This window comes from Meriones unguiculatus, chromosome 15, assembly GCF_030254825.1.
Source record: "Meriones unguiculatus strain TT.TT164.6M chromosome 15, Bangor_MerUng_6.1, whole genome shotgun sequence".
Lineage (NCBI taxonomy): Eukaryota > Metazoa > Chordata > Mammalia > Rodentia > Muridae > Meriones > Meriones unguiculatus.
The window spans coordinates 18,191,436-18,207,552 of NC_083362.1; the positions used below are offsets into that span (position 1 = coordinate 18,191,436).

The 16,117-nt window shown below is 44.9% G+C and overlaps 1 protein-coding gene across 1 annotated transcript in view; it reads left to right on the plus strand.

Moving 5' to 3' along the window:
- Fbxl17 (F-box and leucine rich repeat protein 17) overlaps positions 1-16,117 on the plus strand; it is a 449,288-nt gene that overhangs the window by 430,179 nt on the left and 2,992 nt on the right.

Consider the following 16,117-nt stretch of genomic DNA (forward strand, 5'->3'; position numbering starts at 1 on the left):
TGCATAGAGAAGAAAAGAAGCTTGAAATAAGGAGCATGTCCTCTGGGCCAGAGTTTGGGTTCAAATCTGGGCTTACACACTTAATAGTTGCATAATTCCGAGCAAAGCTTCTTGCCACATTTGTGAAATGAGGATTTTCCTAGTAACTATCTTGTAGAATTGTGAGTATTTAAATGAATTAATGTATATAAAGTGCTTAGGATAATGTCAATCATATATAAAATGTAATGTGTACTCTACTGTGGGATGTGAATTTCCAAATGCAACACACACACACACACACACACACACATACATTTGGGAAACAAGTTGAAGGAGGAAAAAAGAAGATTCAGGCTATAGAAGACACTTTTGTAGGTTGGTTTTTTGTTTTTTGCTTTTTGTTTTTTGTGGGTTTTGTTTTTGTCATTCAAACTTAAATGTTCCATAGAAAGATATCAAGAATCACACGTTTGCACACTTTACTAATAAAAGCAAATGTCTCCATGGAACACAGTGGATTTGGATAAAGTTAACAACTGGTCTGCTCAGGTACAGAGATGAGGAAAGTATAAATTTAAGACTCTGACATGGGGAGAGAAAGAGACACTAACAAGAAGAAATAAAGGCAATCAGGACATAAGACATAGGAACACAGGACCAAGGCATGGAGAATTGCTGCTGCAAATCCCACACCAGTCGCCACGCCGGCAAAGCAGGCAACAACCCGAGTGACCAGTAGCCCAGCCAGACCTGCCAGCCAACAACCGAGATCATCAGCTAGAGATGCCCACCTCCTTCAGCACCTGTCTGAAGCCAGCCAAAGGCCAGGAGACTTTATCAGCTGCACAGTTAGCCACCAGTCAGGAACGAGGCCAGAAGGATCCCCGAGCCAGCGAGAGACTGTTTGTGAGTTTGTATGTCTCTCTAGTGATGTTCTGGGTTCTCTGGTCCTTAGAAATTATGAAGTTGGTTGGGCATGGAGTGAATTCCTTTAATCCCAAAACTGAGGACACCAGAAACAGAGGTGGAGACCCTGGGCTCCAGGTGCTCCGGGGCCACATGGTGAGACTCTGTCTCAGGTAAAAGAAGCAGCAGGGCGGCTGCATGTTCTGCCACATGTAAGTTTCATCCGGGGCTACCTATGTCTAACTCAAAGTCTATATTTTACCAAACTGGCACTTTTCCCCCTCACTTCAGCTCCTGAGGGTTACAAGAATAATAACAAAGTGGCTTTTATTTGTTGTAGGAAAAAAATCTCAATATCTCTTTGTGTCTGTGTCCTCCCTCCTACCACCAGATGAGAAACATTAAACATATTCTTTGCAGCTAAAGAAAAGCATGTACTTGAATTATCAATGTCTTAGTAAGTTTGCAGAAAATTTGTTTGGCCGCAACATTGCTGAGTCCTAGGCAGGAAGCCTCTAGCCTTCCAAACAACTGTAGGCCCCCACCCCCACGCAGTTGTAAAGTTAGGAAGTGCATTAAGAAGTCTCTGTTTGAGCAGCTTTTCCGATGGCTGGATGGATAAGCATGTTAAAAGGTTTTGAAGCTGACGCCACATAATCTCCTAAACTTTAATGCATTGTAAAAACCAAGAGAAGAGAACGCTGTGTGAGACTGCTTTGATGAATTGGGGTGAGTTTATGTTCTTAGAGACTGTTCAAAGGCTTACTTGACCTTGGGAATTAGAGTTGCCCCGAAATCACCTATCAGTTTGACTCACGTTTATTTAGTGATTTAGTTAAAAAATGCTGGGTCATCAATAGAACTGTAATAAAAAGCATTATGTTCGTTCCAGCTTTCACAACTATAAACAGGCAGTAAGGACTTTGGTCATCGAAACTGTTTTCACGACTTCTGTGACTTCTAGACTCTATAGGTCTGTTTCTTATGATATTTCCCTCATTTCTTACAAGGCAATTTGGATAGAGAACAAAACTGAGAGGGAAAAAATGCATGGGAGAGCTGTAGGGCAAATGGAAATGCAATGTTCAAGGTTAATAGAGAAAAGGTTTGGGGTAACAAGGCTGATGAGAAGAGAGGGAGCACACGGAATGGCATTGGCTGGAAAAGGAGACCTCGCCAGAGGCAGCCGAGCTGCTTTGAGGAACCTCTGTAGTGTGTGTTAATACCAAAGTTTGGAGACACAGGCCTGAATTATGAGCAGTGAATAACATCATAAACGTAGCAATTCTCAAATGCCAAACCCTTGTGAAAAGCAGTTGGATGGAGAAATGCTGGAGCTTTTAAAAGCTCCCTTTCACTTTCTTTTTTTCTTTCTCTTTTTTTTTAAACTTCATGCAGAACTAATTTTACACAGTGTTCATTTGATTTGAAAATGCCAGCGTCTGGGGTATCATTAAAGAGCGTTATTGAGGGAGCCAGTCTTGGCAATGCTTTTGCTTAAAATGCTTAGTTCTTATGTTCCTGCAGAGTTATAAACTAGGAGAAAATGCACCCCAGTTTATACCTTAGGCAGCTCTGCCCTGTCTCCTCTCCTTAACCCACCAAGCAGGTAGCTGCCTTCTTGCCACCTTCGGCTTGGCCAGGAGAGGTGTCTGGAAGGCTGTGGGCCTGCTGCTCAGGGACCAGACGTAAATAGATTGGGAAGGGTCCATGCCAGTGTCCTATGACCAAAGCCGCCTGGAATTTCTTTGATTTGTAGTTGACATAAATTAGAATTACACAGGCGTGAAGAGTCCACCCAGAAAAGATCAGAGAGACTGCTGGGGGTGGAGAGCCCCCACTGTGGGATCTATTGATTACCCAGCTGCCTTCAGGCCAGGGGCCCAGTGGAGGCCCCTAACTATTATTGGTCCACAGCATGAAAATAATCAAGTTAATTCATATCTTATCAAAATTCACTTCCCAAGACCTCCTTCCTCATCTGCCACAGTTCTTGAAATTCTTAGTTGAAGAGTAAAATAAGTGATTTATTTGAATAAAGGTTGATTGCTATAATATACTCTTCAGGATATAAGAAAGTGTGGTTCTGACATGGAATTCCTTATTTAAATGGCAAAGAGATGGCTAATATGGAAAACAAGTGCTGGACACCAGTCAGGCAGAGGTCTGCTCCACAGCACTCAGATATGAGGGGCCAAGTTCTGTGTGCCCAGCTCAAGGTAAAAATATTCAGGAGAATTTGAGCACTGAGCTGATTCTCGCAGAAAGTGATTATGGTAAGAGAAAGCCACAACAACCGAAATATTTTTGTGGGGGAAAAAATTGGGGGTTTTAGTATCTTGTTTAGGGATTGTGAGCAGGAAAGCCCTGCAGGGAAAATAATAGACGACCCTGTAACTAATACACAGAACTAACTGGAAAAATCAGTTTAAGGGAAAAATAATTTGTGGGGCACTGTGTCCTGGACTGTTTTGGTAGCAGTTCAGCCATGAAACAAAGTGAGTACCTGCAGGGCGCACCTCCCTCACATATGCACAGCTGTTCTCAGATTGCCCTTAGCCAGAATTTAAAATTTAATAATAATGCCTGTTGAAGGAAATACATGGAAAAAAATCACTGTCTCTTCTATGAAGGCAGGAGTGGCCTAACCGACCTGAATTGTGTGGCCTCTGTCTTGAGAGACCTGTCACGGCCAAGCACCACCTCGTGTGCCAGAAGAAAGGGGCAGTGCGGTGGCGGGAGGCAGCCAGGCTCCACGCTCTGAGCTTCCGCCTTTGCTTGAAGCGTCAGCATCTTCTTCCTTTTGCTGATGAAACAGTTCCGAAGGTGATTTCCACATAGGAGCACTTTAAGACACATTTTACAGCCCTCTCCTGATCATCCCTGGTAATTGAACAGGGAGAAGCCCAGCGGGCAGAATTCTGAGGTTCCCTGTCAGCCTCATTTCGGTCAAGTGTTCCCATCTCTATTTCATCCTATCAGTTCACGCCGAGTGTTACTGACAGTCTTGTCCAGAGTTCAGGTATTAGAACTGGTGTGGCGCTGCGTGGAACAGGTAAACCTGGCCAGCACCCCACATTGTTACTTTTTACCTCTGACACCTTACCGCCTCTGGGGCCTTTCAGAACTTTGATCTGAGAATGACCTGAAACACGATGATAGTAATAACACATGCCTGGGAGGGTCATGACAAGAGTAATTGAAGTGAGGGTAAATCACAGAGCCCAAGGTCAGGCCCAGTGTAAGCACTGAGTAAGTGTTTGCCCCTGTTAGCATCGTTGCTCTTAGGTATGTGTGCATACCTATCTTGGGATCTTTTATCTGACACATTCATCACCTGCCCTGCAAGATCATAATTTTCTAGCTCTGAATATGAATTCACATGCTTAGATCTTTAAAAAAAAAAAAAAAAAAAAAGAGGAAAACCAGTCTCCCAAGACACATGCAACAATATTTTTAAATAGTAGATTTTGTTTTTCGGTCACCAGGACTCTATTTCATTAAAAAGGAAACAGAGGAAGGCAAAACCTGGAGGTCTGGAGGTCTCAAGAACCACTTGGTCTTGTCATCTTACATATATTTGGCTTTGTTGTGAGCAGGGTAAAGACCTGTCAATCAAAAGCCAGCTGGGATCCAGAACAAAGCTAAGACTTGCTTCTTGAGGAGAATCGACATGGTAGGAAGGTGTAAGATGTGCGGCAAGTAGCTGCTTGTATTTTGCTCTCCTTTGTTAGGGGACTGATACATCACGAAAACATTAGCTTATTTCTACAAGCCTTGGAGAAGAGAGTCTATAGCTCCCCCAAACACTGTAGGGTCAGTAGACCGCTGTGTTGAGCTTGCCTGAAGGTACCCCATAGTGTCATTGCTTCTCAGTCAGTATTCGCCTTGAAGCTTCAATTTGGCTTCAGTAATAATATGAAAGAATCCGGCTTTTTGTGAATTTTATATTTAGTTGTAGAAAGGGTAATGGCAGTTTGCTAACCCTTGACCAAGCACAAACAGGCCTGGCCGCGCTGGCCTGTGAGATGGAGGGCTTCCTGCCCTTGGAAGGAAAGCAGCCTACCATGATGTCCCAGCACCCCGGGGCAAGCTGCCTTCCCCTACTCTGCTGTCACCCCAGAGACTCCTGTTTCCATTGTTCGTATGGTTTTCAGAGACCATGGCCTTTCTCCTTTTGATCCTACCATGTATGTTATTCATCTGTCCAGCGAACGTCTGTTAAGTGACGGATACATAGTGCAGTCACTGTAGCAGGAAGAGCCATGAAGAAGCAGCTCCGAGTCCCTGGAGCTCGGAGCTCCTGAGGAAGAATGGCAACTTGAATGCTGTGACTTCAGTGTTAGGCACCTGCTTGCTCGCTTGTTTTAAGAGGATGTCCAGAGTGATTCTTCTGAATGAGACCTGTCCATTGCTCAGGCTTCAGCCCTGCTGTCTTCACCCCTTCACCAACCCCCCAGCCCCCATCCTTGTTCTCTGGCCCCCTGGTGTCAAAACTCCAGAAAGGGTTGTCCAGGAACAGTTCTCCTGGCTTTCTCATTGCTCGTTGCTTTCTGATTTTACCCTTGCCTTCACCGTGGCTCTGCTGTAGTATCTCCAAACAGAGCGTGCCCCTCCGTCTCCAACTCTGTCTGTCTCCTGGCAGCTGCATTCAAATGAGAGCCGCTCCCCAGTCTGCAGTCTGCGGGGTGCTTTTCCTTGTCTTGCCCATCACCACTCGGCTGACTTTTCCACCTTCTCCATCTCCTTCCTGTCCCACAGTGTCCCTATTTCCAGGATTACAGAAGAGGGACAGTTGGTTTGTATAACACCCTCATAAGAAGTAAACAAATCATAGCAATGCTGAGGCAGGGTGTTGGATTTTCACTCCTAAACCAGAGCCTTCCACAGGGCAGGCACACAGTTCTTGCCACACAAACATGTATTGGGTACTGGGTAGATGTGTGGGTGGGTGGATTCTATTGTGTTTGTCTGTATTCTCTTCAACCATGGCAGCCCTTTGAAATCTCCAAGATTTAGCTTACAAAATTACGGTATAACTAAAACACGTGTTTGAAAACATTTAGAGGCCACTTCCTCTTAACTATGTGATAGATTAAAAAAAAAAAAGTATCTTCGACTAAAGGAAATAAATAACCAAATAAGAAAGATGCTCTCTTTGGTTTAATACCCATTTCTTGTAGCCAGGGAATTCTGGGCATGGCTGAAAGGACAGCCAGCCAGAGCTCCAACACCCGCCACATCATTGCACTTGAACTCCTTGATACTCCAGCCCCGGGTGCTCTGAGTTCTTCCAGTTCTGCTTCTGAAAATCAAAAACAAAACAAAAGCCACTTATTTTCAGATTTCAGGTTTTTAATCTACAGAATTACTGATCATATTCCTGCAGGATATTTTTTGCTGATAGTAAATTCTTTCAGGAAACGGGTCGGATCCATAAATGCCACCTGGTAGAAACTACAGTTCTAGGGAGGTGGCTCCCCCTCAGCGCCTGCTTGGTGATCACTGCTAAGTCCTGAGCCTTAAGAGATGAAAATAGAAACTGAAAACTGAGAAGCACAGCAATGAAAACCATTAGGCACAAAAGAAAATGTGTGTGCATTCGTGCAAGCGTGCATGTGATGTGTGTGTGTGTATGTGTGTGTGTGTGTGTGTGTGTGTGTGTGTGTGGAGAGAGAGAGAGTTTTCCCCCTCAATTACGTTTTCAACTTAACTTTAGGAGTTTAATTTAGAAGCACCCAGATGTGTTGTTCCATAAATACACTGTGCTTAGCACTAGGACTACATTAATTATCTTATTAGGGCCCCGGTTTTTCAAATAGCTGTTCTTTTGCTGAAGCGTTGGGAATGCCAGTGACTCTAGATCTCCCAGGGTCCTGCACACATGTTCTGGTTTCCATGTGCACTGCGTGTGCCAATGCATAGCTCTGAGCAGTGGATCAAGCCCATGATCACGCCTGAAAAACTGGACCCAAAGTTTGCACCCAGCTTGAAACAGCCTTCATAGTGGGAGATTACGTGCTGATACGGGGAATGAAAATGTCACTGACTTCCTCTCTGACAGCCAGGTTATTGGACTTCCTGTCACACTAATCTCTAATTAGAGGCTTCAGGTTAGCGAGCCCCAATTCTCACTTAACACTGCTGGCGTCTCTGTGATCCCATCTCCCAGCTTCTCCACCGCTTTCTCACTGTGCTAATTCAAGTGAATAGAAGCAGGTGCTGCCGTTAACAGGCAGCCTGCATTTCACGAAAGAGACAGCATGAAGCCGGGCCTGTTGTGATATTGACAGAGCATAGCACTTCCAATCATTGCCGATTCTGAAATGGAACGACTGCATTTGACAAAGTTGACTGGATGTACAAGGCTGCTCCCATCAGGCTCCCTGCGTTCTCTGTGTCTGTCTCTTCCTATGCTTTGGGATTTTCAGATGAGGTGTTTGTTTGTTTGTCTGTTTGTTGCGATTTAGGAGTAATATGTCTGTCCTCTCTCCCATCCCCTCTCACCCTCCCTCCCTTCTCCCATCAAGGACCCAAGTTTTGCCTCTGCCTCCATTCGTAAAGAGCTCAAGCGACAAATAGAGATTTGTATGTGAAACACATTGCATCACGTGGGCCCCATAACTGACTGACCCCATGATTAACAAGTGGCGTTTAAGATGCCAAAGAGATACACAGCTTTTCTTCTTTTAAATATACAAACAGTCTTCCGGTGGGGGGAGGATGTTTCTCTCACACCCTGAGTAGTTCCCTGAGGAAGTACTAAATCCAAGTGAGAAGTGGACTTCCGGGTTCTTTGTTTGCTTCCCATTAGCTGCTGGGAAAGTGATGGCCAGTCAGAGACCTGAGGGTCGTCGTGGAAAAAGGAAGACCAGAGCGTATTGAACACACTCAGAGAACGAGGCTTTTGTTTGGTGCAGTGAAGAATATTTGAAAAAGATGACCGTAGCCTACAGGAGCAAGTTCCTTTCTGCAGCTCACACAGTTAGTGCAGTGGGGAGGGCCGCAGTGGGGAGGGCCACACTGGAACGGGTGGGTACTTGTGCTTTTACTTCTTGCCTTTAGGTGCCAGTGGCAGGAATCAGCTGTCTCCTCTCAACTTATTTCACGTATCTGAATCTCCTGAGCTCTTCCAAATACTGATCCCTCACAAAGACTGAAACAGTTGCCTGGGAGATGGCCTGGCCACCAGGGTGTTAAAGGGATTTCCTGGTTGTTCTGATAAACAGTTGGGGTGACAGCCACTATATTCTTGTCTGTTCCTGATAGCAGACACAGTTAGTTCATTCCACATCAGGAAACCAGGTATCATATGTTTGTTGTGTGTGCATCACCCTGGGCTCCTGGCAGAAGCCTTGGCGCTGACGTGAGAAAGAAAGGGGAGGCTGTTTGTATAACACACACACACACACAGAGAGAGAGAGAGAGAGAGAGAGAGAGAGAGAGAGAGAACAGGGCTCTAAGCCTTGCCTCACTGCTGAACAAAAGAGATACAGTACAAATGGTGTCAAATTCCTGGTTTCCTTCCCTTCCCATAGGGAAACCACAGCAAACCGTGGCTTGTCACTAAAACACTGACCTGAAGAATCCTGCTGCAAACAGAGGGAAGTGGATTCCTTAAGATCTATGTAGTTCCATAGAAAACCAGTGCATGTTGCCAGCTATGGCAGATCCTAGGAAAATCGGTTCGTCAGCTGCTGTTTCCATCTCTGCTAAGAGCTGACGGTAAAGCTCCATGGTTGGTGGCTTGCGGAGCTGCCTGGCATGGCCTGGTTCAACTGCTAGCACCAAGCGGGAAAACAGTATCTTGTTGTCCCACAGAAATCTTAGCCGCACTTTGATGGCCTATCACATCACATGACGATTTCAGGTGGCATTTAGCTTCCCATAATTACTCACCACTTTCCATATGTGCCCATCTTGGAGCCTGTGGGAACTAGCTGAAAAAGCACGAGGGTGAGTGTGTTTGGGAGACTGCTGGCACCCAGCGAATACTATAGATAGCCATTATAGTTTCCCAGAGACTCAGAAAGCAGAAGTGGACTCCTGGGCCTGTTGCCCCAGAGACAGCTCTCTGCCTCTGGGCAGCCTGGAGTTAGCCACCAGGGCAGTTAGCATTGAGTGACATTGCCCAGGGACTCTGTGAACAGTGACAGACCAGCACAGGACAGTGCTGAATCAGGACGCAAGCCCTGAGTTTGCTGTTTTTACAGCAGCTCTGCAGACGCTTTCCACCTGCACAGAGGAGCCACTTTCTTCACCTTTCATCTCCTCACAGCAGAGCTATTGGGAACAAGAGGTGCGCTACAATTCACCAAGTAGAAAACTGGCTGTCCGATCATAATACCTTTGGGCTGGCTTTCTTTCTTATCTGTACAATATACATACAGTTACCGCACACACACAGGACACACAGACTGACACTTGGTTTTGAAAGTCCAGCAAACATCCACTGGGGTGCCTGCTGTGGACTTCCTTCCGAGACAACTTGCATTTCTCTAGAAAATTCCTCTCAGCTTTTGCTGTTGCTGCAGTAATTGCCTGTCTTCCCTGCTGTGTTATACTCTCCAAGTGGGCAGGGACCACCTCCCAGATCAATCTGGCTGACCATTCTCTCTCTGGAGCATGAGGAAATGTCCCTCCCTCCCCCAAACAAGTCTGGAAAGAAAGCCGTGCCAGTTCTGGCGTGAGCCGAGCTGCCTCGGTAGGAAGGACCCTTGTCATAGCCCCAGCTTCAGCCTGTTTTGACCACACTTCATTGTCTCTTGACCGCAGCTCCACCACGGTCTCCTACTACGCAGCTCTGTAGAGAGGTTGTCATGTACTTAGATCTATATTTATATCCCAACTGGAATCTTTGTTTTAATTTTTTTTGTTCACAATTTATTCATTGTATATCTCAGTTGAAGCCCCCTCCCTCAACTTGCCCCAGTTCCCCACTCCCTCTTTCTTCCCCTCATCCCCTTCCCCTAGTCCACGGAAAGGGGGAGTTCTCCACTATTGCCATCTGCCCATAGCTTGTTAAGCCTCATCAGGACTGGCTGGATCCTCTTCCTCCATGGCCTGGCGAGGAAAATGAGATTGTTAGAAAGCCTTTTCCTGGGTAGACGAGTAGTTGAGCCCCATCTGCCAGTTACCACTTGACACTGTGGTAGCCGGGTGCCAGGGTGAGTTCAATTCAGGAACACTGTGTGTTGAGATCCTGAGTTAAATCCTGGCCACCATTACAGCTGGCTTACTCTGAACTACTGGTTCCTACTATGCCGCACAACCAAATCATGACGTGATAGCATTCATACAACTGGAAAATAGTCAATTCTCATTGTAGTCCTCCCTTCCTACCCTTCCCTTCCTAACTAGAGCAAGGATATGCTTTTGTTTTACCCTATCACTCATTAGAGTGAAAAAAAAATAGACAAATTTTCCAATAGTTTAAGAAAATAAGCCGTGACGAGCTTACCTGTGTCCTGTCCCACTACTCGAAATCTCATCTGCAGGGAGCGTGTGTGGCAGCTTAGATTTGGTAACTTCAACAAGCTGCCAGCTTCCTGCTGTGTGAACACCACAGTGCAAACAGAACCAACCGAAAAGGAAAAGAAAAGCTATTCTATTCCATTTACCCCACAGAGGGGTGAAGCCATATCAATTCCTGAGGCACCCCCCCATCCCAAAAAGGGGAAGGAACAAATAGCATTGCTTTGAGTCAGACCTGCCACCAAATACCTGTGACACGAGACTGCTGTAAGCTAAAGCACCAAATCCTCTAAGCTGTGGGGTTTGCAAAGTTTTGGGAGCCTGTTCCTGTCCAGGGTTATTAACCTACCTCCCACTGAGTGTGTAGCGATGTCGAAGGAGGGCTGCTGTCAGTCCACCCAAAGTACAGTCTAATCGTTTCAGAGAGCTGCCTGACAGCCTAGGACCCAGCCACAGTTTCTCTGCAGACAGAGAAGTGCAAAATCACTAAACGCCTGCGAAGGTTACTCTGCAAAGAGGTACCGAATGATGTTGGATAGAAAACAGCAGTAGCCAAGAGTCAGGATGAGCTTAAAATTATTAAAGGACTGAGATTAGGCCAAGGCTTCAGATGCCGCCCCCATTGTAAACGGCAGTCGGGTAAGGAGGTGAACTTCTGCTTGACACACTACTGACTGACGTGTTCCCTTTTTATTGACTCAGAGTAGATTCTGAGTCACTCCTGTGTTCACTGAGCCAGGGAGTATGCGCTGAGTACATGCCCCACGGTAGTCACGTGCCACAGCTGCAGACCAGGCAGTGTGTAAAAACAAACACTACTGTCTCACAGAACCTGCATCTTAGCCAGGTGAGACTCCCAGACAGCGCAGGCGGAAAACAGGCGTGACTGGAATAGTGCTTGTTGTCAAGTAACTTGCGGGCTGGGTATAAAGTAATGAGTGAGTGTTAACGGCCTCTCGAACTGAACCAGACTTTCTCCATTAAGGAGAAAATCACTTTGGGCAGGAGAGGCGCTCAGTGAGTAAATAACTAGCTCTGCAAGTATGAGTCATGAGTTCAAGTCACCGCCATCCAGGGCTGCACGTCTGTGACTCCAGCACTAGGCAGTGGAGATAGTGGGAACCAGGAGTTTAGTGGACAGCCAGCGAGCTGCCGTGGCGAGCTTCCTGTTCCGTGAGAAGCCCTGTCTCAAGGGAATAAGGCAGAGTGATAAAGACAGCCAGGATCCTCTGGCCTCCACGTGTGGTCACTGGTGCACACGTATTTGCACTGTGACAAGCACCACACACACACACACACACACACACACACACACACTTTTTTTTTTTTTTTTTTTTTCAAAAATCTTTAAAGAACAAATCACTTAGAGCAGTTTCTGGTTGAGCTGATGTGTCCCAACGTCTTGCTTCCTGCTTCTAACAGGAAGCATTTCCTGTGATGTAATGAGGAAAGGAGAATCACTCAGTAGTTACAGTTTCTTTGGCATACTTTATCGGCTCCTGTATTTTTTTGAATAAGTAGTACTTGAAGAGCTGAATTCTGGCCTAGGTCTTCACGTATCCGGAACTGTCCGTCATTGGTGCTGGGAGAACCTGATGAGAAGGAAGGCGCTGGAGCAGTCCTTAACCTCTGAGGTTCTCTTCTCACCCTCTGCAGCAGCAGCAACACACTAAAACCATGCTCTGATTTACCTTAATTAGCATAGCAAATTGCCTCACATTTCAAAAAGTGCTAATAGATGTTAACTCAAAATAGATTAAAATGCCAGACAAATTGTACTACCTTAAAAAGAGTTATAATAATTTTGAAAATGTAAATCATGGTTATGCTGCCTTTGGAAAGAACGATAAAATCTAATCTTTCTTGTATACTCTTTAAAAACCTGGGGCATATGCTCCCCCCACCCATCACAGTAATTTCTTCAAGTAACATTTCTGAGGTTTTCTTTAGGAACACACTTCACTTTCCAAATCTTATGGGAAGTAGACCAGTTGCCATTGATAGTTTTCAAAAAAGGGAAAAAGGAAATTGAATTTTAAACAAAGATGTTATGGGGGATTATCTCTAAAACACCTTTATTTCCCCACTTACATTGCATGCATTTTATAACTTTGAGCCTGTGCTTTCACAAGTGGAGTGGCACAGCCAGAATTTCTGTCAGCGTAGGATTGACAAATGATCTGGTCTCTCACGGTACTTACACCACGCTTCTCCATGGCACGAGAGCACCGTTAGAGTCTCTACAAAAAGAGAGGAGTAAGCACCCTCTGTACGCCCGAGGAGCCAGCGAACGTAACGGGATATGAAATGTACCGTTAGCACCACCAGCCAACAGAACCTTCCCCGAGGTGTGCATGTGCCACGTTCCCCCGCATGACATTTCCATGTCTGAGTGTGGGGTTTTGTCTAAATATCTAAAGTGGGGCATTTCCCTATTCTCCCCCTGCTTTGTTTTCCAGAATTTACAGTGCAGTTACCAGAAGCATTGCTCAGGAGGCTGCTTTGTCTGCTGATGACCACAGTTGCCATTTCATACGCTTCTGCTCAACTTGAGCTTGCTCTTACCCATATCCCACGAAAGCCAGAGAGTTCCCATGACATCTGTTCCTAAGTAGCAGGTGTACCTGACTTTATGCCAAAGAAATAGATACACTGAATTCTGTTTAGTCAAAGGAAGTGTATTAGGGGAGCTGATGGAATAAATTAGCTCTCCCACAAAAGGCTTTGCGAATGTGAAAAATTACTACCTAATTTATATACTTCATAAATCCACGTCTTCGTTTATTGAGTTTGCTTAAGGTGAATTATACATCTCTTTCTGGAAAAGTTATCACACTGGTATTTCTTTTCTCTTTAAAAACTGATTCTCCAAAACAAATTGTCTGTCAGCCCTGTGCACAAACCTTTGTCCTTGCCCGCGATTAGAAAAGAGGTGGAATTTTTGTGCTAGGTGCGGGTGGGTTCTGCCCCTCCTTTCTTGTCTGTTCTTTGTAGTTCCTTCCTGTCAAGTGGCTTGGACTGCATGGACCAGTTCTGCTTTCCCCAGTATTCTCTCTGACTACATGATGTCTGCTCCCGGTGTGTTGGGGTCACAGTGCCCTGACAGCCGAGATCTGAACCCTGGAAGGCAGGTAGAGCAAGCCTTCTCACACACTAGCCGCTCACAGTCCTTTTCAGCATCCGGAGCACTAATTACCCTGAGCATATATGTAAATAAAATAGGTCTTCAAATCAAACATTCACAGATTAGAGATCAGAGAGAAATTCATTTTATTCTATTATTTATTTGGTTGTTTACTTACGGTTTTTCGAGACAAGGTTTCTCAGTGGAGCCTTGGCTATCCTGGAACTCATTCTGTAGATAAGGCTGGCCTCCAACTCAGAGAAAATCATTTTAAAAATAATACTTTGATACATAAATAATTTTAACATTTTTTAGAAGATAAAAGCAAGTTTATACCCTTCTGAGGTATGCGAGCTTGTTATAGAAAGAAGTAAATCTTAGCTAAGCATTGGCCGATGTAGGCCACAAAGTGTCTTCACTATTTTTCAGAATTGACTGGTACTTTTAAGTTTATAATTGTCTGTGTTAGAAGTACAAATGTGTGCACATAAATACGTATCTGTAGTTCAAAACAGCAGAAACCATTTCTGAAACCATTGGAGATTCTGTTCTAATCCCACTCTAAAATTCATTTTTGAATTTTCTTTTATGAAACTTGAGTCAGCAGCTCAGACAATGGTTCTTAAAAATTGAAAATTCTAACATACAACAGTCAAATGCATATGAATTTGACACTTACATGCTAAGGGTTGGTGCTAGAAAAATAGTTAAACTCTTTTCCTGTGATTAAGCCACTGTGTATGTGGATGAGCAGAAAGCCTGGAGTGTGCAGGGCCAACAGTGCAGAGTAGGCTCGACTCTGAGACCAGGTGTGGCGTGCTGGCGCGCACAGTGAGGAGCGCCCTTGCTGTGGGTTCAGGACCAAGCCCTCCCATGCTCACACTCACAGCGTGAGTCCACACTCATGCTCACAGCGCATGGACAAGCGCTGCCAGAGACATCTCAGATTCAATTAGCATTGAATTTCAAATCCATGTTCTGCCCTGGCCCGCTCAGAAACCACCACTGCAAGACTGAAAACCCCACATTTAACGATACAACTCTTTGGGGGTCCCAGTTCACAATTCAGGACACTAGCTTGCTAGTCCTGAAGAACATCCAAGAACAGTGTTCTTGCATGTGAAGTGTGTCCTAAAGACGACTTCCTGCTGGGGTTATTTTCCTGTGAGCATTGTAGCGGCCACTGTGGGGAGGGTTAATTTCTGGGACATCTAGAAGTGGAACGGCACTGACTAGCACTGTGAAGATGGGCTTATCTCACACGTCATTATAACCCTGGCGTTCAGTGACTCTCCACTGAGCACCTGCGGCAGTGACCAGACCTGCCCTTTAGGGGGCTTATTATGGTATTCACAGGAATAGGCATAAGACTACATCAGGGCCTGACAGCAACAAGTCTGCCATGTGAGTCTTTGTAGCTTGACCTCATTGCTGAGGAATCTCATTCTAAGCTTTTTTTTTTTTCTTTTTTTTAAGAGAGGAAGAAAGGAAGGAAGCAAGCAAGCAAGCAAGCATGGTTCAAACAATCAGGCCATAACTAGAGAAATTCCCTGAACGCTGAGCGTGGTGGTACATGCCTATAAGCCCAGCTCTTGGAAGACCTAGTGACACCTTCTTGCTGCCAGCCTGCTTATATGGCAAGACCGGCTTAAACCCTCTGATAAAGATTAACTGTCACCACCACAGCGTGACCATGGCAATTCTCAGTATTAAACAAAAACAACGGACAGCCTAACTTTCAAATCACCTCTTTAGAAAAGTGCAGACGGTCAAACTTCTTGACCCTACTTACAAGCTGGTTTCAAATCAAACAGCAAGGCCTTCTAGGGTTGGTTGTTCTGGTTGTTTCCGCTTTTGTTTTTTTGTTTGTTTGTGTGTTTGTTTTTAATGGTGGTGCTGTTGGTTTTCAATAATGAACATTAAGAGGGATGCCCAAAAATGTTTACCACAAATACCTTTGTTCAGACTTAACTCAGTATAGCTTACACAGTACAAATGAAATATTGATGTATTTGAAAATGCCCAAGTGTTCAATAAAGATTTTAAATAAAGCTACCTATAAGTTGTAGGTCTTAGGTTAATCATTTATTTATCTAAAGGATGAAGGAAGCTGTCTGCTTCTGTGATATGAACTGCAATCAGCTTTAAAAAATTGACAAATTAATCCCTTCACAGCACAGCAATTGTAAAGGTGTTAGTTTTAATTAGGCCTGTCTGATTGCCTTGTCTAATCAAGAATCAAGGTGGACTCTTTGATGGCTAAGGTCTGTTGGGGCCATCCCTGACCTGCCAGCCATGTATGTTTTAATTATTGATTCCTCACATTTCAGCCCTTCTCACAAAGGGACTGAGGTTTGCAGTGTCTTAACATTTAAAGGGAAGAAAGCTAAACATTTCCCTTTGCATTTCTATCTAGAATCCTGTGTATCTCTCTCCCCCCACTCCACCCCCAATGTACAGTGTTGATCCTAAAAAGGCTTTCCTGCGGTGAAGAAGTCAAAGGGACGTGAGAGTGCTGTCTTACTGTTTCCTTCCTCTCGTGCTCTGTATTTTAGTGCATTGTTGAGGTCTTGGCAAACCACAGTCATTTGATTAGCAGGTACATTTGGTTTCATGACATCATGTTTAATT